At 44.5% G+C, this 18,942-nt stretch overlaps 1 protein-coding gene across 1 annotated transcript in view; it reads left to right on the forward strand.

Moving 5' to 3' along the window:
• LOC124548682 (neurotrimin) overlaps nt 1-18,942 on the forward strand; it is a gene marked incomplete at its 3' end in the record, with an annotated part of 1,196,053 nt that overhangs the window by 678,732 nt on the left and 498,379 nt on the right. The gene's annotated exons all lie outside the window — the stretch shown is intronic.

Raw genomic sequence — 18,942 nt, forward strand, 5'->3', positions numbered from 1 at the left:
TTGTAAGTACTAGGGGCTGATGACCTCAGATGTTAGGCAACATAGTGCATAGAGCCATTTGAATCATAACCTGTACACAGTCTATATGAAGATGGGAGCCTAGACCTATAGAAACTAGTAGTCCAGTGTACCTACAAGCGATCAAGGCAAAACAAAAACTTCTAATCTGAAGTTTAGTTTACATTAAAATGTGACTGATAACAGTTTTATCTATTTATGTTAACTTAATATAGAGGCACGCGTTCTAGAATATTCATAATGTAAAAGCTTAAATAGTCGTAATTAAGGTAACTAATCATGGATTTTATATCTTATACTCGTACCAACATGCGCTCCTCGGTCGCTGTTGTTTACTATTTGTAACAATATCTTATGCTTTGTTCCACTACACTACGACACAAGTGTTCATACTATGTTCGAATCTACTTGAGTCTTCTACGTTCAACAATACGTGCAGTTTGTTGACAAGTCTATCTCGTGCTTGCAAAAGCGTATGACACGCTGCCATTTTAGTAACGGTTATCAGCGAGAACGTTTAATGTATCTAAAAATATTCTCATTGTCTCAGTTCAATTCCAAGATGTCTCCTTTTTTTCGAACAGGAAGTAAGAATATCTCAGATGATGTCCTTTCTTTACACCGACGCCTTGTCATTATTTTGTATAACGTTTACACCGACCAGTCGACAACCGCTACAGATAGAAATGTCACAATAATAAAACGAAACAGAGTCCGGAGAGGAAGTTGCTGATGTAACCAGACGAAGACGAGAAGAAACTAAAATACCGTTCGGCGCCGAAGCAAGATAACAGAGGTATTGTCTGCGACTGCAACCTGGCACGGCGCGACGCGGCCGCTGCCGTATGCTGGCAACCTGAGGCGATTCCGCGGCGTCGCCTGGCTACGGCAGCTGGCGCTGCCACCATTGTTCTTGCGGCGGTGTCCCCTATCTCGTGTTTCAACACGCTTCCGACAGAATGACAGCTTAACATGAAATCTACGATACGGCCGTTTGTCTCTTCGGCAGGCGGTTACCAATATTCCTGCCCTCATTCTCTGTGTCCTGCCTTCCGTCTCCGCTCTTCCTCTCTAACTTTTTTTCTTTTTTTTTTTTCCGTTCTCTTTTTTTCGTTTCCACTGCCGCGTGGGCCCGGCCGTCATTACAATCACGTTCGCGCACCCGGGCGTATCTCTCGCAGTCAAATTACGCTCAGAGCTGGCACCGCGGTAGCTCGTTTTCTCACCTAGCAACGCGCGGCAATAAATTGCGCGCCTCCCGACGGATGGCGGGCGGCGGTGTCCTATCGGCAGGCGCGTCTGCTTCCAGTCCGCCTCCAGTTGCCGCTCCCGCTCCAGCTGGAGGCGCTACTGTCCTGGCGATTTATCTGGATCACAACGGTCTCCGGCAGAGCGCGTCGGCCGACCGGCCGCCTGCAGCTGAATTATGGTTAATTAAACCTGCTTCACAATAAATTACTGTAACCTCGCCGCCGCCCGCGCCACGGCGCAGTGGTCTGCGCTCGCGCCCACCCACGCACTCACACACGCTCATGCACGCGCTCTGGCAGACAAACGAACGCGGCCGACGGCCAGCTGTGTTGGTCAGCGCGACGCGGCAGTCCGACAAATGGCAAATATTGATGTCGGACCATAGTTCATCCCCTGAGCTGCGAAGACCGTGAGGCAGTCACAGTATGGACGCTGCTATCTGCTCCATAAATAAGGCATCCTGAAAAAAACGATTTCCCTTTCTCTCTTCATCCCGCCAGTTTTCGTTTGCATCTCACTCTCCCTTTTGTCTCCGCCGCAACACCCTCTGTGTGTTGGAGCAGACGTTGCGTTATGGAGTGTATGTCGTGCTGAAGAAACGTATACACAAGCTGCAAACAAATATATATGCATGACAGAAGGCACTGAAAAGCACGCGAATTTAGTATTATGCGTCGTTTCAATAAATTATGTCGGGTGACTCACGCACGTCTACGCATGTTGACATTGAAATTAAAACGTGAAGGTGGTATGAGCAACACTGCCAACAATGAGAAGGTCACTTCATTGACAAATGAGGTGATAGGTTTTTCATCATTGTAGGAGTGTATGATAACAAAATCAGAACGAATGAAATAAACATAACACAGTAAAGTTGCACAATCAGTCACATCATTATCTTAATACCAATGTGTATTGACAACGCAGCCATAGATTCTGGCATGCTAACGATCCTAAAGCTGCCAAATGGCATACTGCGATAGATTGTACCAAGTGTCTTGCACCCTTTGTTGCAATCTGAAAATGGCTTTTGCACGTCTAGGAGACTGAGTACGTTCGCGCTTCGCCAGGTCCCATACGTATTCAACTGGCCCGAGATTGGTGACCTTGCTGGCCAGTGCCACTGTTTTACACCAAGAAGAGGACGTTGCATCGCAGCAGCCGTTTGTGGACGTGTGTTGTCCTGCTGGAAAAGCACATCTACATCTACATCTACATCTACATTTACATTCCGCAAGCCACCCAACGGCATGTGGCAGAGGGCACTTTACGTGCCACTGTCATTACCTCGCTTTCCTGTTCCAGTCACTTACGGTCCGCGGGAAGAACGACTTCCGGAAAGCCTCCGTGCTCTCTCGAATCTCTCTGATTTTACATTCGTGATCTCCTCTGGAGGTGTAAGTAGGGGGAAGCAATATATTCGATACCGCATCCAGAAACGCACCCTTTCGAAACCTGGACAGCAAGCTACACCGCGATGCACAGTGCCTCTCTTGCAGAGTCTGTCCCTTGAGTTTTCTAAACATCTCCGAAACGCTATCACGCTTACCAACTAACCCTGTGACGAAACGCGCCGCTCTTCTTTGGATCTTCTCTATCTCCTCTGTCAACCCGACCTCGCACGGATCCCACACTGATGAGCAATACTGAAGTATAGGTCGAACGAGTGTTTTTCAAGCCACCTCCTTTGTTGATGGACTACATTTTCTAAGGACTCTCAAACGTGGCACCCGCCTTACCAACAATTAATTTTATATGATCATTCAACTTCATATCGCTCCGTACGCATATTCCCAGAAATTTTACAGAAGTAACTGCGACCAGTGTTTGTTCCACTATCATATAATCATACAGTAGAGGATTCTTCTTTCTATGTATTCGCAATACATTACATTTGTCTATGTTGAGAGTCAGTTGCCACTCCCTGCACCAAGTGCATATCCGCTGCAGATCTTCCTGCATTTCGATGTAATTTTCTAATGCTGCAACTTCTCTGTATACTACAGCATCATCCGCGAAGAGCCGCATGGAACTTCCGACACTATCTACTAGGTCATTTATATATATTGTGAAAAGCAATGGTCCCATAACACTCCCCTGTGGCACGCCAGAGGTTACTTTAACGTGTGTAGACATCTCTCCATTGAGAACCACATGCTGTGTTCTGTTTCCTAAAAACTCTTCAATCCAGCTACACAGCTGGTCTGATATTCCGTAGGCTCTCACTTTGTTTATCAGGCGACAGTGCGGAACTGTATCGAACGCCTTCCGGAAGTCGAGGAAAATGGCATCTACCTGGGCGCCTGTACCTAATATTTTCAGGGTCTGATGAACAAATGAAGCGAGTTGGGTCTCACACGATCGCTGTTTCGTGAATCCATGTTGATTTCTACAGAGTAGATTCTGTGTTTCCAGAAATAACCTGATACGCGAGCAAAAAAACATGTTCTAAAATTCTACAACAGATCGATGTCAGACATATAGGTCTATAGTTTTACGCATCTGCTCGACGACCATTCTTGAAAACTGGAACTACCTGAGCTCTTTTCCAATCATTTGGAACCTTCCGTTCCTCTAGAGACTTGCGGTACACGGCTGTTAGAAGGAGGGCAAGTTCTTTCGCGTACTCGCGTACTCGCGTACTCACCATCTTGTCGAAGAAATAGCTAGGGCACTGAATAACAGCCAGAGCAACGTAGCGAGCATTGGTTGCTTTACCTTGAAGAAACACTAAATGTGACCTCTAGTTTTAACTGATGGCCCCGCACACTATGTAACCTCGGAAGAAACCTGTTTGCCATCGGTGAATGCTCTCCAGAATATGCAGCTCACGAGGTGTACGCCATACACCGGTACTTCCATCACCTGCACACAGTCAGGACCTACTGTCGTCACTGAGGACATTCATCTGTCCAGTTGTCTCTTTTACGACACCAGAGTAGCCTTGCATGACGGTGTCGTGGTGTCAGTGGCAGCCTGTCCAGACGCTCAGGTGATTTTAGTCCTGGTGCAAACAGATTATTCCTAGTGATACTTGGTGCCACAGGAGGTGTAACATCAGCCTGGATTTCATCCCTGAATGATGTTCGCTCAGAAAGCTCTGCTCGCTCAATGCTTCGATCTTGACGTGCGCCTGTACCTGGAGACAGGTGTGAGCATCTTCCAAGGACCGCAGCTAAAAGCAGCGTCACTTCAGCAATACTACGTGTTCAACTTATGCAGCAATCCGTCGATACGCCCATCCACATTTTGACAAGCCCACAATGTCGCTCCGTTCAAATGCCTGAAGCTTTTCAGCAGAGTCAAAACTCATCAATAAGATTTGTAATTCGGCTCTGCCTCACAAATTTTGGAGTATTGCTATCTACTTTCAATAGATGAGAAAAAATTTCTCAGGAGAAATAACATTGTAAGGTTACATGGTTTTAAGATCTTATTATGCCTCATTTAAGAGGGAGAAACGTCTAACGGCACTTATCGGAGTTCGAAAGCTGTAGAATCGTCGTCTTTCGACACTGCTGTACATTTATAAGCTTACGTTGGTAGTAATTTGACGACTGTCATGCGAGAATGGAATTAATACAGTCAGGAGGGCCGCACTCAGCACCAACGAGGATCTGATCGGCCTCGCGTAACTAGCGCTTGAGAGGGCAACATAACATTCGCTCTGCTGTACAGGACTGTACAGCCACACCGCTTACCGTAAGTCAGGAAAATGCCTTGTTTGCAGTGTGACTACGTCTGGTGCACGACAGACTAGCGGCAAGGCGACGACGGCAGCGGCTTCACATTAGAGGGCAACACAGAGAGGTGCGCCCAGAGTGGAGAGGACAGTGACAGCACAGAACACACGAATGGTACCGTGAGGTCCTTTTCAGCCGTGTCTCGATTCTGTATACGTAATGGATGTACCTGTGTGCGGAGACTATGCATAACAAGCCTTGCAACATTTCGCTTGTCACTCTCTTACGCGCCACCTGGATTCACGGTATGGGTTACCACCGAGTATACAACACGTTGTTCATTCCGTCACACAGCCGGTATTATGGACAGCAGATGCTGCATCTCCCAACGTAACCGTAATTTTTACAAGGCGTCAACAAACATCGTCCATCTAGGTTCTTAATGTTTCCTGTCTCTAAGGTCTCCATAATGTTTTCCTTTCAACAAGATAAGGCAAGATAGCGTTTTGCACGAGATGTCCTGACTTGCCTCGATACAGAGGGTGTCTGACTGTAGCCATAGTCACGACGTTCCTTAGATCTCTCAGTCTCTCAAAACATCCAGCCATGAGTCGCAGAGAGACTGGTACGCCGCCGCTGCCACCCATTAGCATTGATAGTATACTGTTCGTCCAAGCTAAGCCAGGCTAGAGGACATAGGTGACAGTACTGTGCGCTAAACCAACAACCCTGTAACTCACATCTAACATACATATGAAATAATCTGTTTTTCCTGCTATACTGTTTACACACAGCAGATAAAATTACGTTATTTATTATCCGCTCTCGTGTTGCAGTTTTAATGACCAACTGCGGATCTATGCAGCTACTGAGTAATCGAAAAACCACTATTACTTGCGACATATGTTCCATTTCCTCCTTTACAAAGTTTCTCGGGTAGATTTACTATTAATACCACTCTGTTTATACTGTTATTAGTTTAATTTTATCTCCGTGTTCCTTGAGAATCGTCTTTGAGACAGACTACAATTCTGTGCAAACATCATCCACCAAGGGGCTTACCTTCTTTAGGACACCGACAATTAAATAAAATACGTAGGGTGCAGACCGATGCTAATTGATACGCGGCTGGTTGTTCAATTAGAACACAGCGCAGGTAAACAATGCAAAACGAATTTATTAGTGAACACAGGAACTCAAATCTTCTCCTTGGAGTAAGTTTTTACATTGTCAGTACGTGGTTAATTCAAAATTGCACTTGAACGGCGCAATAATAGTTCGTTTGGCTGGTGGCGCCAAGAAACATGTAACTTAATTTATGAGTTCACTACTGATTCAAAAAAGACTTAATAACACAGTCACTATGATAATTATTACCAAGGTCCGAACATGCCTCCAGTTCAGATGGCGCATCTTGGCAAAGTATGGTGACAGCACTGGTTGCTCCACACGGAGGAGGCAGAGGAGGTTGTGTGGCCGAATAGGTGTCGAAAATTCTACTTGCTCCTTAGCAGACTCTGACTGATGAATCGCTACTGCAGTCAACGCCTGGTTCAGAGAGCTCGTTAGGAAAGAAGTGACCTGGTGTAGCCCTGGCACCGACACGAACACTATTAAAACACTAGGATACAGCCACGTGCTGTCACGTATGTAAGCAGAAGCGCAGGCCAACTTCTTGTGGTGTTTACGATACAGCCTGCTCGTCCGACTAGCGTAAGAAACCTCTTAACTTGCTTCTGCGGGAGGGGCACCTGCAGGTTTGCTGTGTAGGCCACCTGCTTGATGTTAACGTATGACTAGTTACTATGTGAGATGGTGAGCGTCCCCGACAAAGCAATAATAGTCCGAGTTGGCTTTTTTCAGGGTTCTACACATTATCCTTACATCTTTGATTAATTGTAGACGTCCTACAAATGGAAACTGTAGACCATTCCTCATGATGTCCGTCGTTAGTAGACATGACGTTTTCTGCAGCACCAACTGTGATGAAGTGCTCACTGGAACCCTCAAGGTGAGCACAGAAAGATAGACGGCTCAAATTCCACCAAATAAAGGCGAAATGCATCTCTCTATGGGACGTTAAGGGAACTAAATCAGGCCTGTTGAACTCGGTAAGTTAATAAAGAGCTGATTCCTTTAAGCACCTTGGATAAATTACGGAAAATAACAGAGATCTTGATTTCGAAATAGATTACAGGCTGTAATCTGGGTGAATAAATTGCAAAATGGAATTATTTGTGACTGAAATAAGAACATTAAATTGAAGAAAATTGTGAGAGACATCTGTGGCATTAGGAATGTTGTTAGGATTGGAGAAGGGATCACTGCTAAAACCGAATGCTGATACGAAAGTGCAGACTCACAGAGTGGACAGTATTCCGAGAGAGAGGAAGCTAGAAATGTATTCAGGAAGCCAAGAAGGTCTAGGATAAGTATGGATATTTCATGAGAAGAGAGTGCATTGTCGTTGCAAGAAATGTGTTAGGGAAGATGTCGTCTATGTAATTTTCAAACAAACCATTCTGACATTTATCTTATATGAGTTAAGGGTAACTGGTAAACTCAAATTTGGATTAAATGAATTTGCACAGCCATCTTCCTGAATTCGATTCCGGCATATCAGCACTCCGCCACTTCCTTCGATTTCTTGCGACATTTTATAAAGTAGCGATAAGCCACCACAATTACAACCAATAACAACTACAAACATTTATGATGACAAGTTGTTTAAAACTGTCACCCGTACACTGACAGAAACGTACCGTACTAAATATGCTCTTAAGTAAAATTCACCGTATCTAGTGTCATCGTCGCTGACTTTTCATTAAACCTAGAACAACCTTCCTTCGTTCTTTACTTGTACCCCTCCATTGTTTCATAATATACTTTATTTTGATGACTGTAAATGACACCACGGCATAGACAGCTGTTTAGAATCCACACTGGCGCAGAAAATCCGAATTTCGCCACCAGTCACTTTATGAGACTAGAACAATCCGATTTCTTCGGAATTCGCCTTATAAATCACATGTGATTCTTAATTTTCTGTCAACTTTTATTCTATACTTCCAGTAACATTTTCGTTTATTTAGTTTCTCAGCAATACTTTTACCTAATGTCCAAATTCCTCACCATTTTGACTAAGTATGAAGTGAATTACATTTTGTTTCAAGCTCTAACCTTCACCCTGAACGATGAACCTGTCACTCGTCTTCCCATCATCTACATTCCTACGGTATTCCTCAAATGTGCGATGATGTAGCCTTACTTTTCTTTCATATACTACTAAAGTTCCTAAATTCACGCTCGTTACAGTGAATGTTGAACCGTGATTTTCTGAGATACTTCGTAACGAGGCTCATGGTAATAAGTTAACGAAAGATTTGGTGGATTGAGAATCTGAAATTTTGGAAATTTGTGGTACATCTACATCTACATCTACATTGATACTCCGCAAGCCACCCAACGGTGTGTGGCGGAGGGCACTTTACGTGCCACCGTCATTACCTCCCTTTCCTGTTCCAGTCGCGTATGGTTCGCGGGAAGAACGACTGTCTGAAAGCCTCCGTGCGCGCTCTAATCTCTCTAATTTTACATTCGTGATCTCCTCGGGAGGTATAAGTAGGGGGAAGCAATATATTCGATACCTCATCCAGAAACGCACCCTCTCGAAACCTGGCGAGCAAGCTACACCGCGATGCAGAGCGCCTCTCTTGCAGAGTCTGCCACTTGAGTTTATTAAACATCTCCGTAACGCTATCACGGTTACCAAATAACCCTGTGACGAAACGCGCCGCTCTTCTTTGGATCTTCTCTATCTCCTCCGTCAGACCGATCTGGTACGGATCCCACACTGATGAGCAATACTCAAGTATAGGTCGAACGAGTGTTTTGTAAGCCACCTCCTTTGTTGATGGACTACATTTTCTAAGCACTCTCCCAATGAATCTCAACCTGGTACCCGCCTTACCAACAATTAATTTTATATGATCATTCCACTTCAAATCGTTCCGCACGCATACTCCCAGATATTTTACAGAAGTAACTGCTACCAGTAAGGTCTTGTGGGGGCAAACTGCTGAGGTCATCGGTCCCTAAGCTTATACACTACTTAATCCAAATTAAACTAGCTTACGCTAAGGACATACCCATGACCCATGCCCGAGGGAGGACTCGAACCTCTGACGGGTTGGCGGGAGCCACGCGAACCGTGACAAGGGGCCCCGGACATCGCGGTTACCCCGTGCGGATAAGAATCTGAACTATCCGTTTTGGTAACTTGTTTATGGACTTTTTTACAGTTTCCTGTCTTACTGCTTATTGTCGCTTATATGTCACTACACTTCTCAGTCGTCTGATACGGTAGGCCACGATTTCTTCTCCTGTACCAAGGTGTTCAGTTCACAGTAGTATTTCTCCCAGATGTTGAATATACGAGTACTCCAATCTGCGTCTTCCAATACAGTTTTTGACGTCTAAGGTTCCATTACCATAGAATGTATTGCCTGATTCCTCAAGATATGCCTTATCATCCTATCCCTTCCTCTTGACGGCTTATTTCCACACATTCCTCCAATCGCCAATTCTGCGGAGAAGCTCATCATTTCTTATCAGTCCACATCCTCCTACACCACAAAATCCCTAACATTTCGATACTGTTACTCCCCAGCTTCCCCACAGTCCACGAATCAGTTTCATGCAGTACTGTACTCCAGACGTGCATTCTCAGAAATTTCTCCTTCAAATTAAGCCCGATGTTTGATTCCAGTAGACTCTTTTTCACTGGGAGTGTCGTCCTTGCCTGTCGTAGTGTGTTTTTTACATCGTCTTTGCTTCGTCCAGCTTGTGTTATTTTGCTTCAAAGGTGGTATAATTCCATTACTTTGTCTGCTTAGTGGCCGCCAGTTTAGACGATAATTTTATCGTTAATCTCATTTCTTCCACTCTCCGCATGACATTCATCTTCCTTCGCTTTACTTTCAATCCATAACCTCAACGTGCTGACGTCAGAAGTTGTAAGTGGCTGTACCACTGTGCCGTGGCAGTGGAGGCAGCACCGCCCACTTGCTGGTGGGCGGGGCGGCGCTCTTCTTTGTTTGCAAACTGCACAGATGCCTCCGCTCCGCGCCCGCCTCCCACTCGTTCCGTCTCACTCCATCGTCGGCTGCGCCCCGGTCTCTCTGGCGCGTGCTTGTGGCGCCTCCCAGTATCAACTGCACAGCGCAGACCACTAAGAATTCAAATTACAGTACTTCAGCAATTACAGCGGAGAACAAAGTTCCTGTGGAAGAAGTAAGAGCCGGCAATCCTGTAATGCCACCACCTCCCGCGAGCCGCCTCCGCCGCTGCCGCCGTTACCGCACTATTGCTGCTGCTGCTGTTACCGGAAGAGCTCGCCTCCATTTCCCCCGTCCCCGAGGAAAGCATCGTCCTTCCCGTCTTGCCGACGTCCGAGGAGCAATTAAGCAAACAGTTTCCTCAAACACGTATTGAGCGTTTTAGCCGTTTCTTCTTTTGAGCTTTAGCCTCGGGCGAACTAGATGTGTCAGTGCTCCAGTGGAGTAATTCTTCCGTACATGCACTGTTCCATTATGTAGCTGTGTTTTTCAAAGCGAGTGAGCAAATGTATTAGACTGGACACTTTCTCTGTAAAATTTTTTGGAGAAAGCTTCCTGCGTTATCAGCCAAGTGACAGTGTCGTGCCGGCCGCTGGTGGCCGAGCGGTTCTGGCGCTACAGTCTGGAACCGCGCGACGCTACGGCAGCAGGTTCGAATCCTGCCTCGACTTGGATGTGTGTGTTGTCCTTAGGTTAGTTAGGGTTAAGTAGTTCTAAGTTCTACGGGACTTATGACCTCAGCAGTTGAGTCCCATAGTGCTCAGAGCCATTGACAGTGTCGTCTTAAAACGTCTTTTAAAGAAGTCTCCTATTCTTCGTCTTCTAGTTGATATTTTATGTGAAGAGGGCATCTACACCTGGCTGATAGCATGAGATACATTAATTAACATGAGAGAATACGTACATATCTATCACAGACTTCACAGCATTCCAGAAACTTCGAATGTTTCAACTGACAAAGGAACGTTATTCAGGTTTCAATAACATTTTAATTTCCGATTCAAAATTTAGGGTTTCTTAATTAATTCTCAGTACTGGTTTTATCCACTCTATCAAACTGGGTCTCTATTGGCAAGTAGCAGGGTTTAAATCCAACTCGGATCATGATATTTATGTTTCCCGTGGTTTCTCGAAATCTAAATGAAATGCCAGGATGATTCATTCGAAAATGGCACAGGTGAATTCTTTCGCCACTCCAGTCAATTATGTACTTGTGTTCCATCTTTAGCGAGTACATCCGTGACATAAAATTTAACATTTTTTTTTTCTTTGTTCTTCCTTTTTATCATCAGAACTGTTAAAAATCTGTTTCTCAGGTAAAAATATTTTCAGTGGAAAATCAATATGTGAACTAAGTTTACACTCAGCTAGCATCTCTCCCTGATACGAATAGAATTTGTTCAATTCTATGGCTGTGATGCAAGCAAACATATCATTTTACAGGAGATGGCACTATAGTTGTTTTATCTGGATGCTATGAAGAAAGTTAATTCAGAGAAGAATCAGCGCTGTATTACTGCCCAGCAATTCCGCAGAGGACTGTACTGAATATTTAGGGAAACTTCATTGTTCTATGTGTTGACTTGCCATGTTATACTAATGAATCTCTCTTTCTGTGTGCTTTATTAGCTTCAAGCAAATGGCATGAAAGTATTTTAACAAGAAAACTAAGTTGTGTCACTTGAACATAACTGTAGATTTCAATGATTTACAATTCCTTTCTCTGTAGCGATTAAGCTACATTTATATAGCAGCTGTGCTTCATCCAGAGATATAACTTAATGGGGGTAGTAATCTTTGTTAGTGACACTTATTCCTTCTATATGTCAGAGTAGTATAAATAAATGCTACTCTTAGTGCCACATATCATCTGCTGTAAACCACCGAAGAGCGTCTTTCCCTTTCAAGGTCTCAGTTTTGCGTGTGACCAGTCAGCCACTCAGTTCATGTCGCAACGAAAGCTAAACAGCACTTCTTTATCGTGAACTTCTTTCTGATTTTTATTTTTCTCAAAACAACTCTTTCGATACACTCTTGACTATTAGCCCTCAACACTGACAGTTTAAAGTTAATCCCAATCCTTCAGAAACGAGCACTTATATTTTTGGCAGTTTTTTTAAATAACGCAAAGGCCAGTATAGTGCCAAAGAGATTGCTGGATCTACCTGCAGAAAAGGGTGTAGCAATGTCAGTAGCCAGTACTTTGCAGGGAATTACTGTTTTACTGTCTGAATTTACTATTCAATTACTATAAAATGACTTTACACAAAGAACTTTGTATAACAAACATTCTAGACGATGTGTCCATTCAATGGTGATTGCATTTAAACAAAACATTTATGTTTTACGGTTACTGTTACATAGGTTACAATTAATTAACTATTTTCCGATATCTGGCAGTTTTTTTTCGCCTGCCTTTACCGCTGTCAAGTGGCGAGTGCTGTCGCAGCTTAACGACATTCCGTAGCGTTAATTACTTAGTACGAGTTCAATGGAATTCAGTGAGCAATTTGACGCAATTGGGAAGTAAGATGGAAACACATGTGAATGACAGAAGTTCCATTTCTTCAGTGAGAAAAACGTTAAGTTATGCAGTCACATCTTAGTTTTTCTCTTAACCACAGGACTTTATATCATAAGGAGACCAATTCCATATTATTGTAAACAAAGTTCACAGACAATTTACTTCATTGATTATTAAGTGAATTGTACAGAGACAGGAATATATTATGCGATGCGAAATTCGCATCGGTAATTTTGAAGTGTTGGTAGCTTAGTTAGTGGCATTAAACCCTTCGACTGTGAGGCTAAATTCCTTTCTTAATACTTGAAATTTGCTTGACATTCCGCGACGATGACACATTACATGACACTCCGCTAGTTTTTACAGATTCATTAGGAAAGATTACTATAAATTACGGAGATATGTTCCTCACAAAATTAAGTGCACACTACACTGACACATTATGTAGAAACCTTTCAGTTGATTGCGGTACCTGGTACACTGCGGTATCATCTCAGTGTTACCCATATTACATAATACCACACAGTGAAGGCACCTCTTCACTCGACGTGTCCCACAAGGCCGTCAGTGCTCAAGTTGTGCTGCGTCCCCTCTAGTGTGTTGTACTTACGTCGCTGGCCTTGCCGCTGGCCAGACAAAAGCTTTACCGGTAATTGGCCGACTTCATCTCATTTCTATGAATGATTTTCACTTTATTCTTAATTCCCAGATAAGACAGGACTTAAACTAAGTAATTACAATTGTTAAGTTTTATTATTTACATATTTTACGATATTTCTCTTTATCATATATTTACGATGTTGGTTACAGTTATTATCAGAGAACCCTGTTGTTGTTTGAGGTATTTCCTTTACGTGCCCAATATTTTGAACATTGATAAAGTAATCAGTCTTTTGCACTTTGTCGTATCTCCACTCGCTACCTCCATACATACAACATAATGTTGTGTATTCTGCAGTTTATCAGTAGGTGATTGAGAAGAATAGTGAATTAGTTACCACGGCATCGGAATTAATTCGTCTTGCGGAAGTCCCATAAACGTTGCAACATGGCTTTATTAACCAAGGATATATTTTATTTTTCTCACTTCATTAAGTTCTAATCTTCCTACTGTTTCCCAGTTACCGTAACATGGACGTCAAGCACATGAGCTTTAAATGAATTATTCGGTGCAGACGCACGTAACATTATTTTCTGAGCTTTTTGTTAAATTTCAGCAGGCCTGCAAACACGGTGGTAATGCGACGTACGACAATTTGGCGTTCAATAGGAATTTTCAGAACAGTTACGTTAATAACTAACTGAAATTTTCGTGTTATACTCGCAGATGGAGTGAGTGGAAAACGACCGTCTATATGCCTCAGTAAGATACCTAATTTCTTTTATTTTGTCTTCGCAATCCTTAACTTTCACTTGGAGGCCAAGAAACGGTAGGGCGCCTTCCTGTTCCACCTCCATGGTAAACCGTAAACTGTGTTCTGGAGTGCAGCGAATTCAGGTGAATGACAAATTACTTAAGATATCCCGTCCATGTGGCCAGACGACTAAACATGCCATTCATGCAACGACAGAAACGAGTTGGTTTTTGCTGGGCTTGTACTAGGGCCTTCTCCACGAAAATAGCCATGAACAAAGTCGCCACAACTGCGAGAGAGGACATTCCATAAAGAGATCATCTGTTTCGAACAGTTCACAGATGTACTACCAGTCCATAGTGTCCAACGGGCACAATATTTCGGCTAGCAGACATGTCGTCAACGTCAGGTGAGCTGACGAACTGACCTCCTGAGGGTGGGCGGCCGCCTTAAATCCCCTCCCCTCGCAAGGTGTTCTCTCCGCTGTCCGCGCCAGCGCGTCAGCGGTCGGTGAGACGCTGGCGTCGGCGTCTGTGGTGGCGTCGGTGTAATTGTCTCGTCCGCCCTAGACGCCCATTCGTTCCCTTTGCTGAGTGTCTATTTAATTAGTCTCAATGCTGGTTCCTATGCCCTGCTGAGGTTGTAGGCGCAATCTCGGTTGATGAGTCCATCCCTCGTACGAATTTCGATAGCCTCTCTAACGACGCTGTCCCAGTATTTAGATGTCTGTACCAAGACCCTGGTATGTTGGTAGTCCACTTCGTGATTTTCGGACAAGCAGAGCCCAGGGTTCCATCCGCTCTTCTTTTGACCATGACGTCCAGAAATTGTAATCTTCCTTCTGCTTCTGTCTTTGTAGTGAATTTGATGTTCGGATGTATGGAGTGCAGGCGTGTAAGGAAGTCTAGGAGCTTGTCCTTTGCATGGGGCCAGATCATGAACGTGTCATCCACATAATGTGGAAAACAAGTAGGTTTCCATTTGTATAGCGCCAAAGCTTCCTCCTCGAAGTACTCCATATAGAAATTCGCTACCACAGGCGAGAGTGGGCTCCCCATTGCGACTCCTTCTGTTTGTTTATAGTATTCTCCAATAAAGAGAAAATACGTGGAGGTCAGAACGTTTTTGAAACGGTCGGTCGTCTTCTCGTCAAATTTCTGTGCAATAAGCTCAACTGAGTCTCGAAGAGGCACTCTGGTGAATAATGAAACAACGTGAAAACTCACCAGGATATCTGAGTCTTTCAGCTTGAAGTTGTCGAGACGTTTTACGAAATCCACAGAATTACGAACGTGATGAGGGCATTTACCCTTATAAGGGCTTAGTAATTCTGCCAAGTATTTGGCCATCGAATATGTAGGTGCCCTAATGTTGCTGACAATTGGGCGCAACGGCACCCTTTCTTTGTGGACTTTAGGGAGTCCATAAAGTCTTGGCGGTACAGGTCCTTGAGGTGTCAATTTCTTGGTGACACACTCTGGTAAATCCGCGTCCTTGAGAAGAGTTCTAGTCTTCTTCTCCACCTTCTTTGTGGGGTTAGCGTTGATCTTCCTGTAAGATTCGTCATTTAGCAGGCTCTGCATCTTCTCAGTGTAGTCCTAATGGGAAAAACAACCGTAGCACTGCTTTGTCAGCCGTTAAGACAACACTCTCAGGGCTCTGTCTCAGGTCTCGAATGGCTGCCCTCTCCCTGATGGCAATATTCGACTTGATCGGCTTAGTTCTCATCAGAGCACGTAAGGTTTCCCGGCGTACATCTTCAGCTGCTTCAGGTGGTAGTCGCGCAGGAACCTGTTCAATTGCACTGACAATGTCCGCTACCGGCGTGAACCTAGGTGTGGGAGCAAAATGAAGTCCCTTCTCCAGAACAGAAACTGTATCCACAGTCAGCTCAATGTCTGTGAGATTGATGACCGTCTTGCGTGGAGCCTCCAACGATGGATTATCAGAGAGACGAGAGAATTTAGATATCTTACGTTCCGAGATCTTCTTATGTGCAGAATCAGCGGTCACCCAGATAACACCATCAATCCAGTCCCAGATCCCGGAATTAAAATGATTGGCTAGTTGTAGATGTAGCTTAAGCACTTCCTGGGAGTTGTAGCCGAGGCTGCGTCTGTGAAATTGTACATTCTCACGAACCAAGGCGAGCCTAGCCCACTTCATAATTCTCTTAGCTGCTGCTGAATCGATGTGATGCGTGACCTTAGCAAAGTTTGGTACAACCTGATCGGCACGACACCTCTTCAGAAAAGCAAGAGCGCTCAGCAAACGTCTCCTTCGGTAGCGCAGCTTGTCTAATTTCTTCATGCTGCAATACATCTCTTCCCCGTAGAGGTACATGACGTGATTCTTCAGTTTCTCCCGGCGTAGTTCTCGCTCGAACAGTCCACGAATGTACTGCCGGTCCATAGTGTCCAACGGGCCGGAGGACTGTTCGAACGAGAAATACGCCAGAAGAAACTGAAGAATCACAGACCATCTGTTTGTTAATAATAATTTCCACCGAACAGGAACTACGTTGAAGTAAGAACAGATTCCAAAAGTCTCGTTAGTGTTGAATTTCCTGCTTACGAGTTCCATGTAGTCCTTTAGTCTTACCCTGATGAAGAGGGACACTATGTTGAAGCTCATCAACAGGTCACTATCATTGAGTTGAAGTTCATGTAAATTTTGTACAATAGGAATGAAACTGCAGATGTGATGTTCACATTTCCCCACAGATGGACTCAGGAGGGCAGTGAAGTGTTTGGCCAAGCCTTATGTTGCAGCTCCTGTACTGCTAATCACGGGGCGTAGTGAAATAACCTGTTATTGTACTTTTGGCAGCCCACATAGTCGTGGCGGTGCAGCAGCTCATGGTCGAAGTTTCTTAAAAGTTTACATATCAAAGGTACTGCGAAGAAGTTCGATGGTTTTTCTCTGGGGACGGCCTGTCCGAACACGTATCTCCCTGCGGACCACATCGGCGATAACTCTATTCTGAGCGCAGTAGTGATACCGTCGCATTCCCTTTATCAGCGGACAGGACGACCAACTCAGTATCGTCACGCAACTCGCGGATGGGTACTCTTTCCGTCTTTGAATCGTTGCTCTTCGCTACTTTGGCCCTGGTGAGCGCATGGCATGTTCCACAGCGTATTTTTTCGGCCTCCGGGACGTTAAACCCAATCTCTCTTCCTTCCAAAGAAACTAACTGTAGATGGCAACAAGTGTCTTTGCCGAAATACCGTGGTGTAATTATGGCACGATCCGACCGAACACACGAGAATTATACAAACAGCAAGTATGTTTTTGTAGCATAGTAATGATCGAGGGCAGAGCGTTAAATAATACCAATACTGGAGCAAACAGATCCGCCAAGAAGTATTGAAAATTTACTTCAAATCATTAAAAATATTGGCAATGGTATGCCTCTCACATAAGTTATGCAGGTTCAGTAACCAGTCGGCCCGACTATGCATTAAAGTGAAAGACCAGTATTCGCAACTTACGCTACTGGCCATTAAAATTGCTACACAACGAAGATCTATGACGTGCTACAGACGTGAAATTTAACCGAAAGGAAGAAGATGCTGTGATATGCAAATGATTAGCTTTTCAGAGCATTCACACAAGGCTGGCGCCGGTGGCGACACCTACAACGTGCTAACATGAGGAAAGTTTCCAACCGATTTCTCATACACAAACAGCAGTTGGCCGACGTTACCTGGTGACACGTTGTTGTGATGCCTCGCGTAAGGAGGAGAAATGCGTATAATCAATTTTCCGACTTTGATAATGGTCGGATTGCAGCCTATCGCGATTGCGGTTTATCGTATCACGACATTGCTGCTCGCGTTGGACGAGATCCAATGACTCTTAGCAGAATATGGAATCGGTGGGTTCGGGAGGGTAATACCGAACGCCGTGCTGGATCACAACGGCCTTGTATCACTAGCAGTAGAGATGACAGACATCTTATCCGCCTGTCTGTAACGGATCGTGCAGCCACGTCTCGATCCCTGAGTCAACAGATGGGGACGTTTGCAAGACAACAACCATCTGCACCTATAGTTCGACGACATTTGCAGCAGCATGGGCTATCAGCTCGGAGACCATGGCTGAGGTTACCCTTGACGCTGCATCACAGACAGGAGGGCCTTCAATGGTGCACTAAACAACGAATCTGGGTGAACGAATGGCAAAACGTCATTTTTTCGGATAATCCAGTTTCTGTTTACAGCATCATGATGGTCGCATCCGTGTTTGGCGACATCGCGGTGAACGCACATTGGAAGCGTATATTCGTCATCGCCATACTGCCGTATCACTGAGCGTGATGGTATGGAGTGCCATTCGTTACACGTCTCGGTCCCCTGTTGTTCGCATTGACGTCACTTTGAACAGTGGACGTTACGTGTCAGATATGTTACGACCCGTGTCTCTACCCTTCATTCGATCCCTGCGAAACCCTACATTTCAGCAGGATAACGCATGACCGCATGTTTTAGGTCCTGTACGGGCCTTTCTGGATACATAAAATGTTCGACTGCTGCCCTGTCCAGCATATTCTGCAGATCTCTCACCAACTGAAAACGTCTGGTCAACGGTGGCCGAGCAACTGGCTCGTCACAATACGCCAGTCACTACTCTTGATTAACTGTGGTATCGTGTTGGAGCTGCATGGGCAGCTGTACCTGTACATTCCATCCAATCTCTGTTTGACTCAATGCCCAGGCGTGTCAAGGCCGTTATTACGGCTAGAGTTGGTTGTTCTGGGTACTGATTTGTCAGGATCTATGCACCCAAATTGCGTGAAAATGTAATCAAATGTCATATCTAGTATAATATATTTGTCCAATGAATACCCGTTTATCATCTGCATTTCTTCTTGGCGTAGCAATTTTCATGGCCAGTAGCGTATAATCCATTTTAGTTGTTGTTCTGCGATTTCTATAAATCTTACAAGATCAGATAATACATCTATTCCAGTTCCTCCTAAGAGCAGTTCA

Source organism: Schistocerca americana, chromosome 1 (genome assembly GCF_021461395.2).
Source record: "Schistocerca americana isolate TAMUIC-IGC-003095 chromosome 1, iqSchAmer2.1, whole genome shotgun sequence".
Lineage (NCBI taxonomy): Eukaryota > Metazoa > Arthropoda > Insecta > Orthoptera > Acrididae > Schistocerca > Schistocerca americana.